Source organism: Pezoporus occidentalis, unplaced genomic scaffold (genome assembly GCF_034315485.1).
Source record: "Pezoporus occidentalis ecotype Australia unplaced genomic scaffold, CSIRO_AGI_Poc_V1 ctg158, whole genome shotgun sequence".
In the NCBI taxonomy this organism is placed as follows: Eukaryota; Metazoa; Chordata; class Aves; order Psittaciformes; family Psittacidae; genus Pezoporus; species Pezoporus occidentalis.
Window position 1 is genome coordinate 815,905 of NW_026913404.1, and position 19,042 is coordinate 834,946.

At 40.9% G+C, this 19,042-nt stretch overlaps 1 protein-coding gene and 1 long non-coding RNA gene across 2 annotated transcripts in view; one reads left to right on the plus strand and one right to left on the minus strand.

Moving 5' to 3' along the window:
- MRTFB (myocardin related transcription factor B) overlaps positions 1 to 1,446 on the minus strand; it is an 82,940-nt gene extending 81,494 nt beyond the window's left edge. The window contains exon 1 of the mRNA XM_062611821.1: positions 1,334 to 1,446. The gene's annotated coding sequence lies outside the window, so the exon portion shown is untranslated. The remainder of the gene's footprint in view (positions 1 to 1,333) is intronic.
- Positions 1,447 to 1,590: 144 nt separating this feature from the next.
- On the plus strand, positions 1,591 to 12,896 carry LOC134160135 (uncharacterized). The gene is made up of 3 exons (XR_009963455.1): positions 1,591 to 1,915; positions 10,803 to 10,904; positions 12,827 to 12,896. It is a non-coding gene; the product is annotated as an uncharacterized LOC134160135 (long non-coding RNA).
- The last annotated feature ends 6,146 nt before the right edge of the window (positions 12,897 to 19,042 follow it).

Below are 19,042 nucleotides of genomic sequence, written 5' to 3' on the forward strand. Positions count from 1 at the left end.
CTTCCCATAACCAAGAACTTTAGAACATGCTGTACTCAGAATGGTGTAAGCTGAGTTTTTCTTAAAAGGTGACTGACGGAAGTGTAAATTTTTTGGATTTATTGACAGCCATGAGATTTCATGGTGCTGCCTGTATGATATGCATGAAAAGGTAGATTTTTGATATTTACTTCGTGATTAAATTTGTTTGTTTTTAATCCTGTTGCCTGTGTTTCAGCTACACTGCCTGCTGCAGCCATAAAGTCCCAGTATAACCTCTCTGAACTGCACTGAGACAGCGTAACAGCAGTTTTCTACACTGCATACTTAGAAACCAGTACAAACCCCATACAAACGGAATGAAGGCAAATTTATTTGCTGGCACAAAGGAAAGGCACTGCAGCACAGCTCTTTGCCTTGCTCCCTCCACTCCAAAGAGCGTCACACGTGTCGATTTAAGTGCACCTGAGCCACAGATCTGCGCATACAACTGCTGCAGACAACACACTTATTTTCCAACCAAGCGCCATCTAAAATCTCTGGATTTCATAGGTAACAAACCAAACTCTTTAACAGCCTGGTGTAAGGGCATCTGCTCTTTTAACAGGTAAGGGAACACAAGCTGTGGTTGTGTGATCTGGGTCACCAAGGCCAGTGGTCTCGACTTCACTACTTTGAAAAGGAAAAAGCTTTCATTTCAATGCACCTATTTTTAAGGCCAGGCCCTGCAGTTACACCTTTTTACTCTCGGTCCCCGTACCTCTCCCAGCATTTTGTGTGCCTTACTGAACTAGTAATAATAATAAAAATCTGCGGCCGCAGTGCAACAGAAGGGGTAAGTCTGTCAGCGTGGTCTCGGCAGAAGCCAGGTCGGGCAGACCTCCGAACGGGATGCGAGAGGTTCCGGGACCACAGGAGCAGCCCCCGCCAAGCGGCCCTGCTGAGGGGACGCGGCCGCCCTCAGCCCGTCCACAGGACCCGGCCCTGTGGGGACCCTGCCCTGCCCCGTTCCGGCAGCGAGAGGCTGGCGCCGAGCCAGGGTGGCGAGGCGCGATCCCACACGCTTCAGCCTCCTTAAGATGGCTGTGGCAGCGCGCACGGAGGCCACTCGCGGGCGGGGTGGGCCCGCAGACCACCGCAGGCCGGGCGGGCACCGCTGTCTCGAGGGGGCCGCCCACCGCCCTGTGGCCCCGCCGCGGCGGCGGCCTCGCGGCCAACCCGCTCGTCAAGTGACGGGGCTCCCCCCTCACCCCCCGGACCCCGCACGGAATCGCGGCCGAGCAGCGGCGGCACCGTCCACCCGCACTCTGCCCCTGACCCTGCCGCCCGCTCCCTCCCGCTCTCTCTGCCTCACCATCGCCCGCTGCCGCCGCGGACATGTCCTCTCGCGAGCTCTGCGGCCGGGACCGCCCTCGGCGGGGGGTGGCGGGGTGCGCACCCCGGCGGTTGGCCCGCGGGCGGGGGCGGGGAGGCCGCGCGCTCGGGCGCTCTGCGGCCGCCTCACACGTGTGGGAGGCGCGGGCGGGGCGGCTGCATCCGGGTATTCGCACCCTCGTAGCTGGGGGCGGGGGGATGTCCTTGTCCTTGCCTGTTCTCTGGGGCTGGGGGGGTCTCTGACCCCTTCTGAGGTAACCCTCCCCGTTGTGCCCTACCGCCGTCGGTCGCCGTGTCCCTGTCGGCCCCGGCGGTGACCGCCGCCCGCTGTCAGGTACCTTCTCTGAGCGCACCTGGCCGGTGGCCGTGCCGGGCTAACCCTGCGGCTCGGCCTGGCCCAGCCCTGCGCTAGGGAGAATTTCTGAGGTGAGCCCGGGGGGGGTGTGTGTCCACGGAGCTTTCCTTCAGGTGCTGCCGTCGCACGAGTTGGAAATTCGAGGCAAAACTCGGGGTGTGGCTTCAAACCTCCGCCATGCAAACACACCTAAGCGAGGTGGGACTCGTAACTCGTGTGTTTTCCCTTCAGGCTTAGCTATAAACGTTTGAGGTGACTGAACTTGATGAAACATCAAAACAACGAGGAGGAAACGCCCCCATGCCTTAGAAGAGGTTTGGGAAGCCTGGTGATGAACGCTTGGAAAAAATATGCATGTATTCTGCGAGCAGAATGTGATCACGCACACACACACAGTAATTTCTTGCATGTATTGTGCAACATGGAACTCCCAGGACTGAATATTCTACTAGCAAATGGGCTAATAACCCAGCTAGTCGAATGCTGTATGTATACCCCATCAGGCCAATTATTATTAACACATACATGCATTAAGAAAAGTCAGGTTTTAATTTCTTACAGTTTTAAGATGATAAGTGACATTTTGATATGCTTCATTATAGAATAATAACACCGAATTACTTGTTCAAATTATTGAGATGAATTAGAAGGGTTATTACTTGTTTTGCATTTTAAAACAGGGTGCATATCTCTTACATTCCTCTAAATTACAGTTAGCTAATCAGATTTTATCTCATTTGAGAAAAAAACTAAACCCAGCAATGACCCAGAAATTTAGCAATGAACTGTAAAGATACCATGAAAACCCGTAATTTGTTCCAGATTTACTTCTGTCACCCTTCAAATGAAACAGTTCAGATGCGAGGCTGCTGTAAAAACCAGAAATATGAGCACCTACAAATAAGTACTTCATGTATAGCTTCATGAGTAATCAAATTAGGATTACAAAACAGTTAATGTTAAATTGAATAAAACCAATGTATATCTGAAATTTTAGATTTCCAGGAAAATGGAACAAAGCTGTGTAATGGCTCAGAGGCTAAAATTTTGCTCCTGCTTTGCCATTATGTTATTTGGAGGAGGTCCTGAAACTTATGAAGCTAAAACAGAGAAATGATAACAAATTCAATGGATGTTTATTGTGTCCAAGCATCATTGTGTCAGACTGAGAGAAATGACACTCTAAATTCAGGAAAAATTATTACATCAGACCAAACAGCTATTGCTGTTAACCAGCAGGAAGAGATGCACATATCAGAGAAGTAGGTGAGACTCATTCAGTTAACAAGAACTGGACAGTAGAACCAGTATTGGAATACCTTCAGTTCAAGGCCTTTTTGCATGGACAAATGCTTTTAATGTGGTCAGAATTCTGTAGAGCTTGATTAAAGATGTTTACAGACTTATTCAGCAATGTTTGTGTTTCACAAAAACCATGAATTCAGCTGAACGTAGCTACATGTCTGTTTTTCACATTTATTCCCTAAGGACAAATCAAGCAGGCTTCATCAAGTCATCCCAATGTCCATGCCTAGAACATGTATATTCTCCTTCAAAAACACTAAATAGTTGATGCTACGCTCTCCTATGAAGTTTTCCAATTTTAAAATGTTTTGGGAGTAAAAGATTGGTATAGAGAGTTCTAGGAAAACTAATAATTAAACAAGAAAAAAGTCCTCGCCTACAAATTCAATAGTGCACACAAAACTGACAGTAACTGGGGGAGAACAGATTTATAATGTAAATTCTAGCAAAGACTTTTTGGTGTGAATGGTTCTGAAGATGGGATGTCAGATAGTTATGCCAAAGAAATTGTTATTATTTTTTCTCCTTCAAATATACTGACTAACAGGAATATTTGCTGTATTAATCTTTTGGAATGGTTTCTATTCAGAAAGAACTATTTGTTTTCTGTTTTCCTGAAAATGCAAGACATCCCTTTGCTACAGAGAGATTATGTTGATAAAGTTCAATTTGCTTTTTCACCTTAGTTTTTTCTTTTAAGTTAGCCAACACATTTAAATGCAGAAACATAAAAAGATTTGCTGTGATTTCTGGTGATAGTAACATGTAAATCATATTTCTATCTTGCTTATAAGAATTGAAGTTACATAGTTAATGCAGAAATGCAGATTACCTCTTTACAGTGTGTAGAGAATATGGGGAAGCAAGATCATTGTACAAGAGGTGTAAAGTCTCTTCAACGTCACAAAGAAGTCTAGGTAATTCTGGTGATTTCAACTGCTGCACGCATTAAGGCATTGCCAATTAATTGATATAAAAGGGTATAGATATGGTTCATAAGATAAGGAATACTTTTTTTCTGGGTTTCTAGTATTCTATAGTATCAGTGGCAAAGGTGTGTGAAAAGTTTGATGTTAAACACAGTTGAGACTCATGTCTTGAAGGTATTTGTGCTTTCTAAACCAACATGGTCATACCAGCCAGCGGAAAGGAAGACATGTTTAAAGCAGCAAGTAGCTACTTGAAAACAATTTCTCCCATAAAATCACTCTACGGAAGTTGTCCAGCTCCACACAATAGCTCTTGTCTTTTGAGCACCACCTTTCCTGTCTCGGGCATGAACGTGTACAACACTTCCTCCTTAGTACTGAAAAGCTCAACTAGAACATTCAGCATTTGCCTCCAAGAATAACAGTGAACTCTATATTCCCTTTCTTGCAGTAGAAGTAAGCATAACACAATGACACAATATCAATATTTTAATGTCCAAATTAATTCACAACAAAAAGTACTTCTGAGTTATAACAAATATGTATTTCATTATGCCATTGTAAGCTGTGTATTTGAGGGAGGGATTGTTTATTTAATGAAATTACACCAAATTTTATTTTAGAAGTTATTCAGAAACTACAAATGCTTTTCAGTTCTAGCACAGGTTTTATATAAAGAATTTGATGGTTGTAGAGTTTTAAACAGTGGTTTCAGATTTGCTAATAAAGACAAATCATTATTTAAAACAAAATAAAATATTCTGTAATTAAATTAGCGCAAGAATTATCAAATTCACCCATACAGTTTTGTGTGATTTTACACATCAAAGTCATATCAAATACAGGTGGAGTAGGAGTATAATCCTGGAGCAGCAGGAGTATAATCATCAGTGTACTTGTCTCAGATGTACCTGTAAAAATCTTGCATATGACACCTCAGTTATTTGTTTTTTTTTTTGAAGAAGCTTTGCATCAGTTCTTTTCTCAAACATAGTAGAAAAGGGAGGATTTATTCTGTGTCTTGTAGACCAACAAGTCTATATATGGGTTGATAAGGAGAAGACACTGTTACACAGAACTGTTAAGAATATCTGGCTGTCACTGCTGCCTGTATATATAGCTTCAGGTGAATATGGAATGTCACTGCTGGTAATGCAATAGTCAGTGCATCTAATTCACTGTTTATCATTTTATTGACTATTAACTTGCTACTGTTGTTTATAGAAAGATTGTCTTACAGTGCCTGTATTCTGCAGGTCTTCTAGTCTTTCTCTTTCTGGTATATAAATATTTAGTAACTGTATACAAGAATCACACTAGCCTTCTGGGTAGAAAATTCATATACACCACTCAATAAACCCACATTCTGTGTAAACTCTAGTGAAGAATTTAAAAACAATGTCAGTGTACATTTTCAAGTAGTATTTTTTCATGGCCCTCATCTTCAGGCATTGTGACATTCATTTGGAACATCATTCTCAAGAAAGCGCTTGAACCCTGTATCTGCCAACACAAATAACTGAAGCACTTAGTTTAAAACGGACAAATTTATGCTGTTTCAGAGATAAGCTTAGCACCTACTCAGATGAAGTGTATCGTACAGCTACACCTCTCTACAGAAATGCCATGTAAATGAATTACATTAAAGATAAGAATTTTAATATAGTTTTTGTTATTTATAGGCATAAGAATGTCTTAAAGCATCATTAATAATAATTATAAATTGTAAATTATAAAAACCATTATAATAAAAATTAATAATTTAAGTTTTAAAGCTTAATGCTTTATAACGTTTTGGAAATATACCTTCATTGAAGCACTGAAGATAGTATGTTTGTATACATAAAATCAACTTCTGCACAAGATTACAAATGAAGCATTTCAGAGGATTTCTGTAGATCTGTCTTTACCCTGGAGTACCAGTGAAGCACTTTGGTTTTTTTTTCCTGTTCAGGTTGCGATTAGTACATAGGGTATGAGGTTTTTTTGCTCAACATGAATGTTATTGAATGATTAACCTTTAAGAGGTTTAATTACACATTACTAGAATTCAAATGCTGAGAAAAGCATTTTATAATACTTATTCATTGCTCCAGGTATTTTTGTCAGAATGTATTTCCAGTTTTCCCAGCATACCTATGGAGTATCCATAGTCCCCAAAGGAACAATTAACACTGAAGCTCAACAGAAGTTCAAATACAGGATATGACTGCAGAAATTGCTTGTTAGAATATTTTGATCACATCCAAGCTAGAGGGAAAAGGAAGATATAGAGGAAACTTTCTAGTCACATTCTACTAATATTATTTTCACTTACGAACGAGATAAATCCCTATTTCTTTGAATAGGTCCTTAAGTAGGGGATATGTTAACTTTTGCAAATATCTATCATCTGTGCTCTTTCATCAGTTTAATCAGGTTATAGCCTCGAAGATTGGGAGTACCTGCAGAAAAATAAATTCAATTATTAGCCTCATCTCCCAAAGCCAAGTGTCATCTATGTATTTGATGGTAGATATTTAATTTCTTGGTAGAAGTCATTGAGTGAATTTCACAGTTTTGCCATGTACTTTGCAGGATTACAGAACAGTACTACAGGTAGCTTACAATTGAGCCGGTTATTTTGAAACTAGGATGAGTGCTATGGCTTCTGTTAGTGTCATAGTAATTATTATATTCCAATACATTCCTTAAAGGTGTGAGATCAAAATAAGATGGAGATGGACAAAACATGCTCTGCAAGGTAAAAATGACTCCATTCTCCAAAGAGCTTTCTCCAGAGGTATTTCCGAATTATTTCAAATAACTGAGGGAGAAGTGGACAAGCTGGTTTGTTGTTACTGTGTTATTTGGATCTGAATAAGCTTTTAACAGTCATGTTACAAAGACTCTTACAGAATGGCAACATAGTTAAAAAGGGGTGATTCTTTCACAGACCAGCAACTCCTTAAGTTCTATAAGAAACAGAGGATGGGAATGTTTATGTGAAGTGTCCCTGGATGGCTACTCTTGGAGGATGCTGATCTAGATGGACTTTTTGTGTAAACCACGCTACCAGTTCTTATTTCTGTATGCCAAGGAAATGGAAAAAGACAGCATTTATCAGCATCATAGCTAAGAACAAAACAAAACAAAAAGCACAAAACCCTCCCACCGAAGAACTGGTCAAAGGAGTAGGTTAAATAAGTATCTAAGCCATTATTAATTTGAAACAGCTGTGTTGCAGAAACAGTAGGCTGACCTTATCTCTGCCACAATTTTTTCTGTATTCTCTAGAGAAACTTGCAATGATTTTAGTCCAGTGATTATACACTATACACTGGGGGACTCGATGTCTGGAAGCAGTGATCCTGCAAACAGCTTTAGTCTCCATTGCCAACTGTAGTCAAGCTGACCTTATTGAATGAAGCTCACTGGAGGCCATCAGTGGCTTCTCATAAAAGAAAACAGTATTAAAGTTAGGGTTACATCTCACAAGATAATTAAAACTCAGTAATATTGGCTTTTGCTACATTAGATTGTACCACTAATAAACAGCACTTATATTAATTGTAAATTCAGTCTTGCACTAAACCTTGAATAGTCTGACACAAGAAATAGGTATTTATTAATGGTGTTTAAATTCTGTGCTTTCATTTATGTTTGATGGTTGAATGTTTAATGATGCTAGAATTTAAAACCTAGAACCTATGTTTTTACTTTATCTAGATTAAAGAGCAAACAAACCAGCCAGCAAATTGTGTTTTTTTGAACTTTTTTATTTGCTCTATAAATGTTACTTGTTATGTCCTAAAAAAACAGAAACCAGGAGTATGGCTCAAGAGAAACAGTTCACTGCAATCTGCCAGCTGTACACGTAGTCTGGGTGTATCCAGTTCTGCCAGTTCTTTTCTTTAATCCTCCTAGTAGCTTCCTTTTTTTTTTTTTTGGCTGTTTCTTCCTATGAGCTACCTGCATCCCCCTGTATCAGCCCATTTTGCCTGCATTAGACTTTTTTCTCTGTTCTTCCTCTTGTGTATGTGCAGCCCCACCTTTTAACATGTGTGTATTCCATCCCTGCTGCCTCCTCATGCCTCTGTTCTCATCTGCCTGTTCCTTTAAGCAAGAGGAAGCATGCCAGAGACTGCTGTTCTTTCATGTCGCAGACATGGTCCTGAAGTTTTGCACAAATTGGAGGCTCATGGGGATAAAATTGAGTTGGCAATAGGATTCTACCTACCAGTAGGCTGCAGGATATGTTGCCTGCTTCCTGTCCTTTTACTCAGCAGTTGGTGGGGAAAAAATAAGTGAACAAAAATTAAAAAAAAAAAAAGAAAGAAAAGAAAGACTTTCTCTTTCTTCCAGGTATACCAAAAAAAAGGGAGAAAAAGGCACTTGATTCTTGCTACTGCAAAAAATTTGTCTTGGGACATAGCCTTGCGTAGGTGTAAAGTGTAGGTATTCCCAGGCAGGAGGTGAATATAAATGTCCAGCTTGTTAAAGCTATTTTACTGATACATTACTGTATACGAAACACAAATCTTCTTCAAGGGGCAGTACTCCTTGCCAAAACAGTGATAACCCAAGCAGCAGCAGAACAAGGCAGCTGCACAGAGTTTGGGGTATAACAAGGTGATGGGGCCAGGTGGAGTTGATGCTTCTCTGAGTGCTGAGGGATCTGGAAGGACACAAAAAGACATACACTAATGTGTGGATTTGGGCCAGTGGCTGTATGAGAAGCAGTTGTTAGCTCACTAAAGGCTGCTACAGTTAGGCAGGGAGACTTGGGAAGCTTTCAGGATATCCCTTTGGGAAATGTTTTTCTAGAGAGCTGACTATACATTCTGTGGTTTGGCAGCGGACTCCAAAATCTCTGGTCATTCATTTGCCAGTGGGAAAAAAACACCCAAAACACTAAAAAAGAAGCCCGGGTGATGGTGGCTATAGTCTCTCTTACTGCTACCCAGTAGAGAGATGAGGAAGGAAAAAGTCTAATTTAACACCTTGCTGCCAGTTTAGCTAACCTAAAAACCTTCTGCCTTTCCCATAGAAATGTAGGAAAAAACTTGCTGTAACTATTGAATATGTCTTTTCTCTCCTTGGGAGGCATCTTCTGCTCTGGGCCACGTACACCGCAGGACCACCAATGTTATTCTACTTGACGATTTGTTCATGTCATGAATATCAGAAAAGAGCTGATGGTCAGTTCACACTTTAGAATGATTACTCATTTTGTTTACTAGTGTAGTGTGTTTAAACTGCAGACACATGGGAGCTAAGTGTGGGTTATTAGTAGCCCAGGGTTGGTGAGAGATTCTGAACTCTTTGTCAATTGCTTCTCTTGGCCTTCAAGAGCAAGGATTTCTGAACTCCCTGGTAGTGCATCGAGGCCTTTGAAGAGAGGGTGCTTGAAGTGGGGATGTTTGACATTAGTTTTGGAACATTGGCAGCCAGCCCTTTACTTCTAATTAAATGAGAGAGAATTTCTCACACAGAGAGGTAGTTGATTTCATTTTGTCAGAATGCCCAGAGCATTGAACAGGGCCTGATCATTGAACAACATCGTTAGTACAGATTGAAAGAATTAATACAATGAATTTACCACCACCACAGGAAAAGTTCTGGGATTTTGTTTATACAGTTTGAAACTGATGAATATACAAACCCATATGTATGGTACTCTTGTCTTTTCCATGATGCAAGTTCAATTTCTCATGTAGAGCTCAGGCCTGAGAGGCATATGAGCACTTGCTTTGGTACTTAGGAGGTGGAGGCTCTCTCCATTCCTTTTTGGAGACTGGAGAGTCTGTGAGCTGTTGTCCCAGGTAGTAACTAAGGTCTTTTCCCAAGGGATGCAGGTATCTCGGTGCTCATTTGGTTTTGTTCTAGAGCATTTTGAAATATAATGAAAGCTTGGCAAAAGAACAATTTTAAATGTAAAAATAGCAAAATGTGCGGAGGCTGCTGTTCATTTTGTAAGTCAAAGCTTGTGACTAAAGAATGCTGCTTAGCAACAGATGGGGGAAATCTGAGGGTGATCACATCATTTTGCACTCGTTGAAAATTAATTATTCATGTTCATCCTACCTTTTAAGCACCATCCTTTTCATGTCCCTGTTTTTGGGACTGTGTGACTGGCTTAGTCGTGTAACCCAGTTTTGTTATCATACGCACACTGATGCAGCTGTGATTCAGCTGCACAGCCCTAGCTCAGGCTTCTTCAGTTCTCTGTACCACTATGCTCTACGTAATGTGTACTGATCTGTATGGAATAGGACAGACAAAAAGGTGTCCTAGGAAGGATGCCAGGACGCTACAGGCTGCAGTTTCTGTAAAGGGTTGTATTAAGCACACACTTCTGTCTCAACAGCGCTATTCACCATCCATCCGTCCTGTTAACTTCTCTGCAGCTTCTCATCTCTAGTTCACCAACACATTTTTTATGGGGGGGGGGGGGGCGAGGAGGGAGAGGAGGAGGGAGAGGTTTGCCTTTTTTTTTTTTTGTCCCTGCAAAGAGTTTAGGGATGCTTTTGTTCCTCAGTTTGATTTAGAGATATTTTATAAATATCACTAATGAAATATTCTCAGATTGTAGCATTTGGGAAGCTGTAAAGTTTCTTTTTGATTCACCTGCCACTGCCATCATTCAGCATGCACAGGGTGGAAGTATAAATACTGTATTATAAACTGGTGAGTAGTGTTAGATTTATGTATCTGCCACCAGACGAAATCTTGCCTTAAAAATGGTCGGAAGTCTTTGATAGGGTGTTTGTACTCCTCACTGGCTGAATGTCAACTTTTAAAATGTACATTTGACACAGTGTAGCATAGGAGTTATTTAGAAAAGTTACATTCTGCTTTGTTTCTTCTTGGCCCTAAAGCAAAGCTCCTTCAAGTAGGGGTACTGGTTTGCTCTGCCTGATGAGCTAAGAAAGTTCAGCATGAATTAGCCAAGATACTGCTTAGGAGTAGAACAGCAGATTGTAGGAAGTTTTTTTGGTAAAGACAGTTACCATATATTGATCATGCTTCTTACTTGATGAAAGTATGTTTAAAGACTTCAGTTTTCAAAGCCTAGAAGTTACTATCTATCTCCCTTGTTGTATGCCTCAGTTGCATATAAATCCATGTAAACGAGCATAGAGGGTAATCCTTTTAATAAAGATAGTAGAATGGTGTTTAGGAATATGTAAATAGGAACTAATGAAAGTTAAGAATGTTAGAAATTTCTGAAGGAGTGCGCTGTGAAGCACAGATATATATTGTTTTATTGTGTTAAGTCACATCATAACCTCACATAGCAGAGACAATGAGTGTCTGCTTCACAGAGTTGCCAAAAAGTGCAGTTAGGAAGAAATGCAATCTGTACATCTATCATAGAATCCTGAACTGGTTTAGATTGGAAGGGACCTTAAAGCTCATCCAGTTCTTCCAAGGGCAGGGACACCCTCCACTAGACCAGGTTACTCAGTATCTGCTACATGATTCCATTTTATGAGATTCAGGAAGAAAAGTAGAGTTACGGAAGTTGATGATGACTTTATAATCAATGTACTTATGAATAACCTGCTGCAAAGGACCAGGGATTTGACTTGCCTGGTACTGTTTCTCCGACACTGGACAGAGAAGTGGATGCATAGGGAAGACGGTGTATTCCCAGGCACCACCAAATTATACCTGGCACACTTTCTGAACTGCCTGTGGTGTGGAGATACAGTATTGTATAGTGTTGTGAGCTATTCATGATCAAATATTGGTTCCAGTGATTTAAAAAAGCCCAAGTTCTTCTTTTGGGAATTGTGCATGCCCATGTTAAGAATTTTGGACCTCTTTGGCATAGCAGTAATTGGGAACTAAAGCTGATTTCTAGTTATAAAAACTGGGATAGTCTTGATAAGCAAGTAGTCTGATATATGAGTATGTTGCAGAGTGATATTACTTGATGCAACTAATGGGTACAAAAAGTCCCAGCATATACTTTGTTAGGAAACTATTTAGATATTTGAATGCTATTTCAATATGAATGAATTAATTTTTGGTATCTTTGGGAAATCCTTCAGTGTTAGCAAGAATTTTATACTCTCCCCATGTTAACAGATAGCTTGAAAAGATAATAGATAGCTTCTGAGACCTCACCTGGAGTACTGTGTGCAGTTCTGGTGTCCTCAACATAAAAAGGATATGGAACTGTTGGAACAAGTCCAGAGAAGGGCCACGAGGATGATCAGGGGACTGGAGCACCTCCCGTATGAAGACAGGCTGAGGAAGTTGGGGCTGTTCAGCCTGGAGAAGAGAAGGCTGCGTGGAGACCTCATAGCAGCCTTCCAGTATCTGAAGGGGAACTATAGGGATGCTGGGGAGGGACTCTTCATTAGGGACTGTAGTGATAGGGCAAGGGGTAGTGGGTTCAAACTTAAACAGAGGAAGTTTAGGTTAGATAAAGGAAGAACTACTTTCCTGTTAGGGTGCTGAGGCACTGGAATGGGTTGCCCAGGGAGGTTGTGAATGCTCCATCCCTGGCAGTGTTCAAAACCAGGTTGGCCAGAGCCTTGGGTGACATTGTTTAGTGTGTGGTGTCCTGCCAATGGCAGAGGGGGTTGGAACTAGATGATCTTAAGGTCCTTTTCAACCCTAACTATTCTATGATTCTGTGATTCTATGAAAGGCAGAGCACAGTTTATAAACACAGTTACAAACAATGAAAAAGACCTGGGAAATACTAATTCTTCTTAGGTCAATTACTCTTATAATGCACTCTCATAAAATGAAATAGAGATAGAATCTAAGCTACTGATTTGTAAATAATTGTATATCTAATTTAGTGTTTACCTTATTTCCTAATCTCTTTTACTGGCAATTGAATTTATTTTCCTCTGTCTTTATTTATTTTATTTTTTTTTTACAGTTGGTATGAAGTAGCCTGCTGCATGCAGTATTTGTCTGCATTTGAAGAAAGGCTTTTGACTCCTAAAAAGCATAGCTTTTTGCATGTTCTCAAATGCAAGGAGATACAGGCAAAGTGTTAATGTAAGAAGAGGGGATAGGACACAGGTTTCCTCTGCTGAAGAGTCTCCCCTTTCTCCTCCTCTTTCCTGGGTTGCATAACCATTTCTTTCCCCCAGTTCCTCATCTCCCTTAGCGCAAGTTGATTACAGAGTTCTCATTTGTATAACAATCTATTTTATACAGTGGTTATAAGAAGTCTAGATCCGCCATTTGGCATCTACACACATCTGAAAAAAAAAAAAAGAAACATCACATAGCTGCTAATTCAAGCTTCAAATTGATGTTAAGATGTAATTAGTTGAGAATGAGGCCTTATGTATCAAAATCCCCATGTCAGCTTTGAAAGTTAAGCTTATGATGAAATAAGACATTTCGAAATTGAAGTGATGGCTGCATTTTCTCTTCCTCTCTAGGCCAAACGTGTTCATAATCCTTTCTACTTAGTCATTATTTCTTAACACACACTAGCAAATTAAGTCCACACGAACCTTTTAGCTAAATAGAAACAGATGATAAGCGATTTGGCCCTGATCCTGTTTTGGAATCTCCTGGTTTAAGCAGCATAACCTTAACAATAAGGGTCAACCTAATTATGGTTGCTTAGAAATTCAGATTTTCTAGGTCTGAGCTGGAGCCTGCCTGCCAGCCTGAACTGAGTGATCTGGACTACTTGAAACCTACTCTTTGAACACGGACTGGAACTGAAAATGTCTGGCAGCAAAGCAGTAACTTCTTGGTTCTTAACTCCATGCTGCCACTCAGTCCCCAGCTTTCCTCTCTACAGGGTAGTTAGAGACAACCCAGATGGTAAGATGAAGCTGGGTTTTAGAAAGGTTTCATTGGTGAGTCAGCACCATTGGATAGGTGTCATGTTGAGTCCCAAAGCTGTAGTGGAGATGGCAGAACATTTCTGCATGTGGCTGAGCTTGGCTTAGGGTGAATTGATGCATCAGTCCTAGGAATCCAGGGAAACTTCAGTGTATGCTACTCAGTGTCACTAGACACTTACTGAAATTAGGACTTTTACCTTAAACTGGTAATAACAGCATCTCAGAAGAGCAACAGCATATGGAGGGATGCAAAAGATAAAACTTTCAAGGTATAAATGGATCTATGAGTCAGTGGCTAGTTTCAATCCTCATCATAGACCTGCTGTATCACCTTGGGCATATCCCTTTGCTTTTTCTGTCTCCCTGTTGGTGAGATAAAGTAAATACATCACCAAGAATTAGGCTCTTAATTTCCTAATTTATCAAGTAGGCACGGTACTTTCCTCATGTGGTCTGTTTGCTATTTGACTAGAGGTTGTATTCTTTCTGCCACAACTGAAGTCAAGTTACATGAGTTCTACTGATGTCCATAGTCATTAAAAAAGACAATTCCTGTATTAATATAAGAAATCACCAGCAAGCCTCTGAGCAAGTCTACTCTGTTGCCCGCAGTAATTTTACTTATCTCTGGACTTTGCATGCTACTTTTTACCTTACCTATTTGTTAGTGCACAGACCAAGATGCAGGGGAGCCATGTGTACTTCTGCTACATCAGAAGAAACAAAGCAAAATATAACAGGAGCAAAACAGGAGGTATTTTTTTTTATTATCAAAACTTTATAACCTCTTTCAGCTAAAGAGTTAAAAAATAGTTGAAAAATGAATTACTGTATCTGTTTAAGTCTTTTAAGACCTTTTCTTCTGAGATAGAATTTGTAGTTAAGTTCCTAGTTTAAACTGTTGTTACTTAAGGTAAATAGGACACCTTAAAAAACATCTGGTGGCAGTATTCCCTGGTTGACCAAGAGTGCTTAAAAGCTTTTTTTTTGCTTTTTTTTTTTTTCCTTTTTTTGCATGGAAGGAACGTCATCTCCAATCTGGTTAGAATCTGTGACCCAAGTTTAGGATTTGAACTTTAAACAATTTCACAATCAGTAAAAAAACACTCCAGAACCTCACTTACATGCAGGATGCTTTATATGTGAAATATTGTGCTGATCCTATAGTTGCAGTTGGATAAAAGCTGTTCACCTTCAGACAACGAAACCATTAAAAAACCCAACCCAAAGCCACCAAACAGCACAACAAAGGTGAGGGGACAGCTCTGGCTTGCAGAGGCAATCCCAGCTGACTGTTCTGGGAATGATCTTCAGAGTTACCTCATTATTTATTCTTGGTGCAGGCCACCAATTAAACAAACAGTTTATATATAGAAACAGGGATGGGCTTAACCTACTTTTTGAGGGTCATTTTCAGAGACATGGGATCTGAAGATGTGCAGGCTTATATTACCCAACACAGCAGATGCTCATGTCTGTGTGTGTATTTGCACATGCAAATGTGTACGTGTAATGTTACATGCTATTGGCAGAGGGGACAGTGACTGAAGGAAAGTCAGAGATTCCTGGTGGATATCAGTGAAATTCCTCTATCTGGGTAATAATGCATGTGTTGTTCAAGCCAGTAGAAATCTCTCAGGGATCCCGAAGAAGCTGATGGGGCTGAGAAAGAAAAAAACCCACCGCAATTTAATATCAATGACACTTTGTGGAAAAATTCAGGTGACTTAGTATGTGATCAGAGATTCTGTCAAGTAAATATTAAAGTGAAAATCTTAATTATGACTTCTGTCTGCTGGTGATCTGCAGTATAATGCTAATATTTAAGGAAAACCCTAATTTACTGTAAGAGTTATACAAACTGTAATGCAGCAGATTTATTGCTGCAATTCAAAACTCAGTTGAGACATCTTCACTGTCTTATAGTGTGATGTGCCTCAAGCCTGAGACCAAAATGAAACTGAAGGGCAGTATGTTTTTTGTATAAGCTTCTAGACTGTCAAGTACTGAACAAGACTCCAGTGCAGACAGTCTTGCAAAGCACTCAGTTGCCATCATTGCAGCAAGATTTAAGCAGCATTCTTGAAGGCAAACAAGTGGACAAGAATAAGACAGACATCATTAGGATAAGAAATAAAAGTAGAAAATCCCAGGGGAGAAATAAAAGGAAGATAAAAGTTGAATGGAGAATTTGAAAATAATACAAACACAGCATCATGAGAAAAATGTTACAAAAACTGTAAGATGTTGCTTATGGCAGAGCTGGATGATGGTGTGGGTCTGTGGCACACAGACCTCTGCTGCAATTGAGTATTCCTGGTGCCCCTGGGCCCCGTAATATTCGATTCACCCAGGAGGATGTGTCCCTCAGGGATCGGTGTTGGGACCGGTCTTGTTCAACATCTTTGTCAGTGACATGGACAGTGGGATTGAGTGCGCCCTCAGCAAGTTTGCTGATGACACCAAGCTGTGTGGTTCGGTTGATACGCTGGAGGGAAGGAATGCCATCCAGAGGGACCTTGACACACTTGTGAGGTGGGCTGATGCCAACCTCATGAGGTTTAACCATGACAAGTGCAAGGTCCTACACCTGGGTGGGAGCAATCCCAGGCACAGCTACAGGTTGGGCAGAGAAGAGATTCAGAGCAGCCCTGCGGAGAAGGACTTGGGGGTGTTGGTTGATGAGAAAATGAACATGGGCTGGCAGTGTGCGCTTGCAGCCCAGAAAGCCAACCGTATCCTGGGCTGCATTAAAAGGAGCGTGACCAGCAGGTCGAAGGAGGTGATCCTGCCCCTCTGCTCTTGTGAGACCTCAGCTGGAGTATTGTGTGCAGTTCTGGTGTCCTCAACATAAAAAGGACATGGAACTGTTGGAACAAGTCCAGAGAAGGGCCGTGAGGATGATCAGGGGACTGGAGCACCTCCTGTATGAAGACAGGCTGAGAAAGTTGGGGCTGTTCAGCCTGGAGAAGAGAAGGCTGCGTGGAGACCTCATAGCAGCCTTCCAGTATCTGAAGGGGGCCTATAGGGATGCTGGGGAGGGACTCTTCATTAGGGACTGTAGTGACAGGACAAGGGGTAACGGGTTCAAACTTAAACAGGGGAAGTTTAGGTTGGATACAAGAAGGAAATTCTTTCCTGTTAGGGTGGTGAGGCACTGGAATGGGTTGCCCAGGGAGGCTGTGAATGCTCCATCCCTGGAAGTGTTCAAGACCACGTTGGATGAGGCCTTGGGTGATATGGTTTAGCGTAAGGTGTCCCTGCCCCTGGCAGGGGGGTTGAAACTGGATGATCTTAAGGTCCTTTCCAACCCTAACTATTCTGTGATTCTAGGATTAAGAGAGAGAAACCAGAGCTACTTCACTGCACCTACAGACAGCAATTTGTTTCTCTGCTTGCTAATCCAGTGATGTAATATTCCAGTCTATACTTACACGCTTTCTGAATTTGGGTTGATGGAATTTGTAGTCAGTGAACTATAGTTATCAAAGAGAAGCTGCAGCAGGGGGGAATAGTGATTTTAAAATAGAACTTTTATGAATTTATAGTATATGTGGGATGGATTCAGTAGTGATTTTGAAAAATCTACCCTCAAAAATTATAAATTTACTCTGTGGCATTCTTAAAAAACCTCCAGTAAGGCTCCTGCCTAAAATCCCTTCATCCAGAGTCCCAGCTGTGGCTGCTAGCTGAATAGTTTCTGAAACTGTTTTTAGTCCTCCTTGGACCTTGCTCATGGTAAACCATGAGCTTACCATCTCACAGAGAGAATTCTATGTGGTTTTACTTGGAGTTTCCATAAAAAGACTATTGTAATCTGCTGGACAAAAGCATGTGAGAAAGGTGGCCCTTAACAATGGGAAGTCAATTACAAAGCTTTTTTTTTGCCACCTGAGCACTATCTTTTTACAAGCAGAAAGAAAGAATAAAAATGAGAATGGTCTGAGGAAGCAGCTGGGAGTTCAAGATTGCATTGAGGATTAGTAATTCCAGTTTAGAAACAAGGTGACTTTTTTAATAACTATGATTTATTGCTCTTGAATAAAGTTGGAGGAAAAAAGAAGTCAGGCTGAGTGACAGAGGGCCCTGCAAACAAAACCTTTGTTTTTATTTACAGAGGAGAGCTCTCGTGAACAGAACTATGGTAAAATGTAAGCTAAGAAAACAGTATCTACTTAACCCAGATTTAATATTCCTAGCAAGGCTGCTTTATAGCAGTAGTGGATTCAGGTAATTTTACCATGCTCCAGAAAATCACACCAAAATTGGTATGTATGTAGGCCCATTTTGATCTATTGCAGCAATGTCTTCTCTTCAGACAACAAATCTCCACATAATGTAAGTAGCCTTGGTTACCCTTACTAAGTTCAGTAAGACTAAAGAATTCGTCTCAGCTAAGTATTGGCTGGCCTCACAACTGAACATTTCTTCCCTGTTTTCAAGACTCTGTAGCTGAGAATATCCTTTCTTTTAATATATTGCAGAGAGGCTTGTAAATACAGATCAACACTCAAGTAAAAAAATGACCAGGCTATTCCTATTGAAAAGGCTGGGAGAGGAACCCTTCACCTTTTGTACTCGAAAAAATGGCACTGAAGCTTTAAGACATTTGACTACTGTTTCCCTGTATAACCTTATCAAAACACTCAGTCAGTCATGTGCATTCTCTGGCCTTTTACAATAGAGTAAGTTTTATTTTCCCCCCAGAACCTACTGTCTGATTCCAAGAATGAAATACAAGGGAAGATAATAGAATAGTGCTGAAGTGTTTGTTTCCTCTAGGAGCCTCCAGTTCCCTCTCATTTAGTACTAGTTTTTCTGACCCTTCTTTTATATATATGTGTATATATATACACATACACATACATGCATATATATGCACACATATATGCATATATATGCATATATGTGTGTATATACACACACACACACACACACATATGATGTTAGCTGCATCAGTTTAGTGGGGAAAAAAGCTAAGTGTTTTTATTTAGTCATTATGATACTGGTTCCTAAAGAGCATTAGGAGAAGATGAAGTTAAAGAAATGAACAATTTTAAGTGTCAGTGTTTCACCAGCTGGAGCCAAAGGGAGGACAGTAGCTCCGAGTTACCCCTCAGCTACACTTTGGATCACATTTCGCAGTGACTTTGTCTAATCCCACTTTTAGGGAGCGGTGGGAAGGTTTAAAGGTTCTCGTTCTGTTACCAAATACATTGAGTCTTTGCCATCATTCTATACCACACGAATCAGGCAGTCTTTCAAATTCATCCATTAGGACTTGA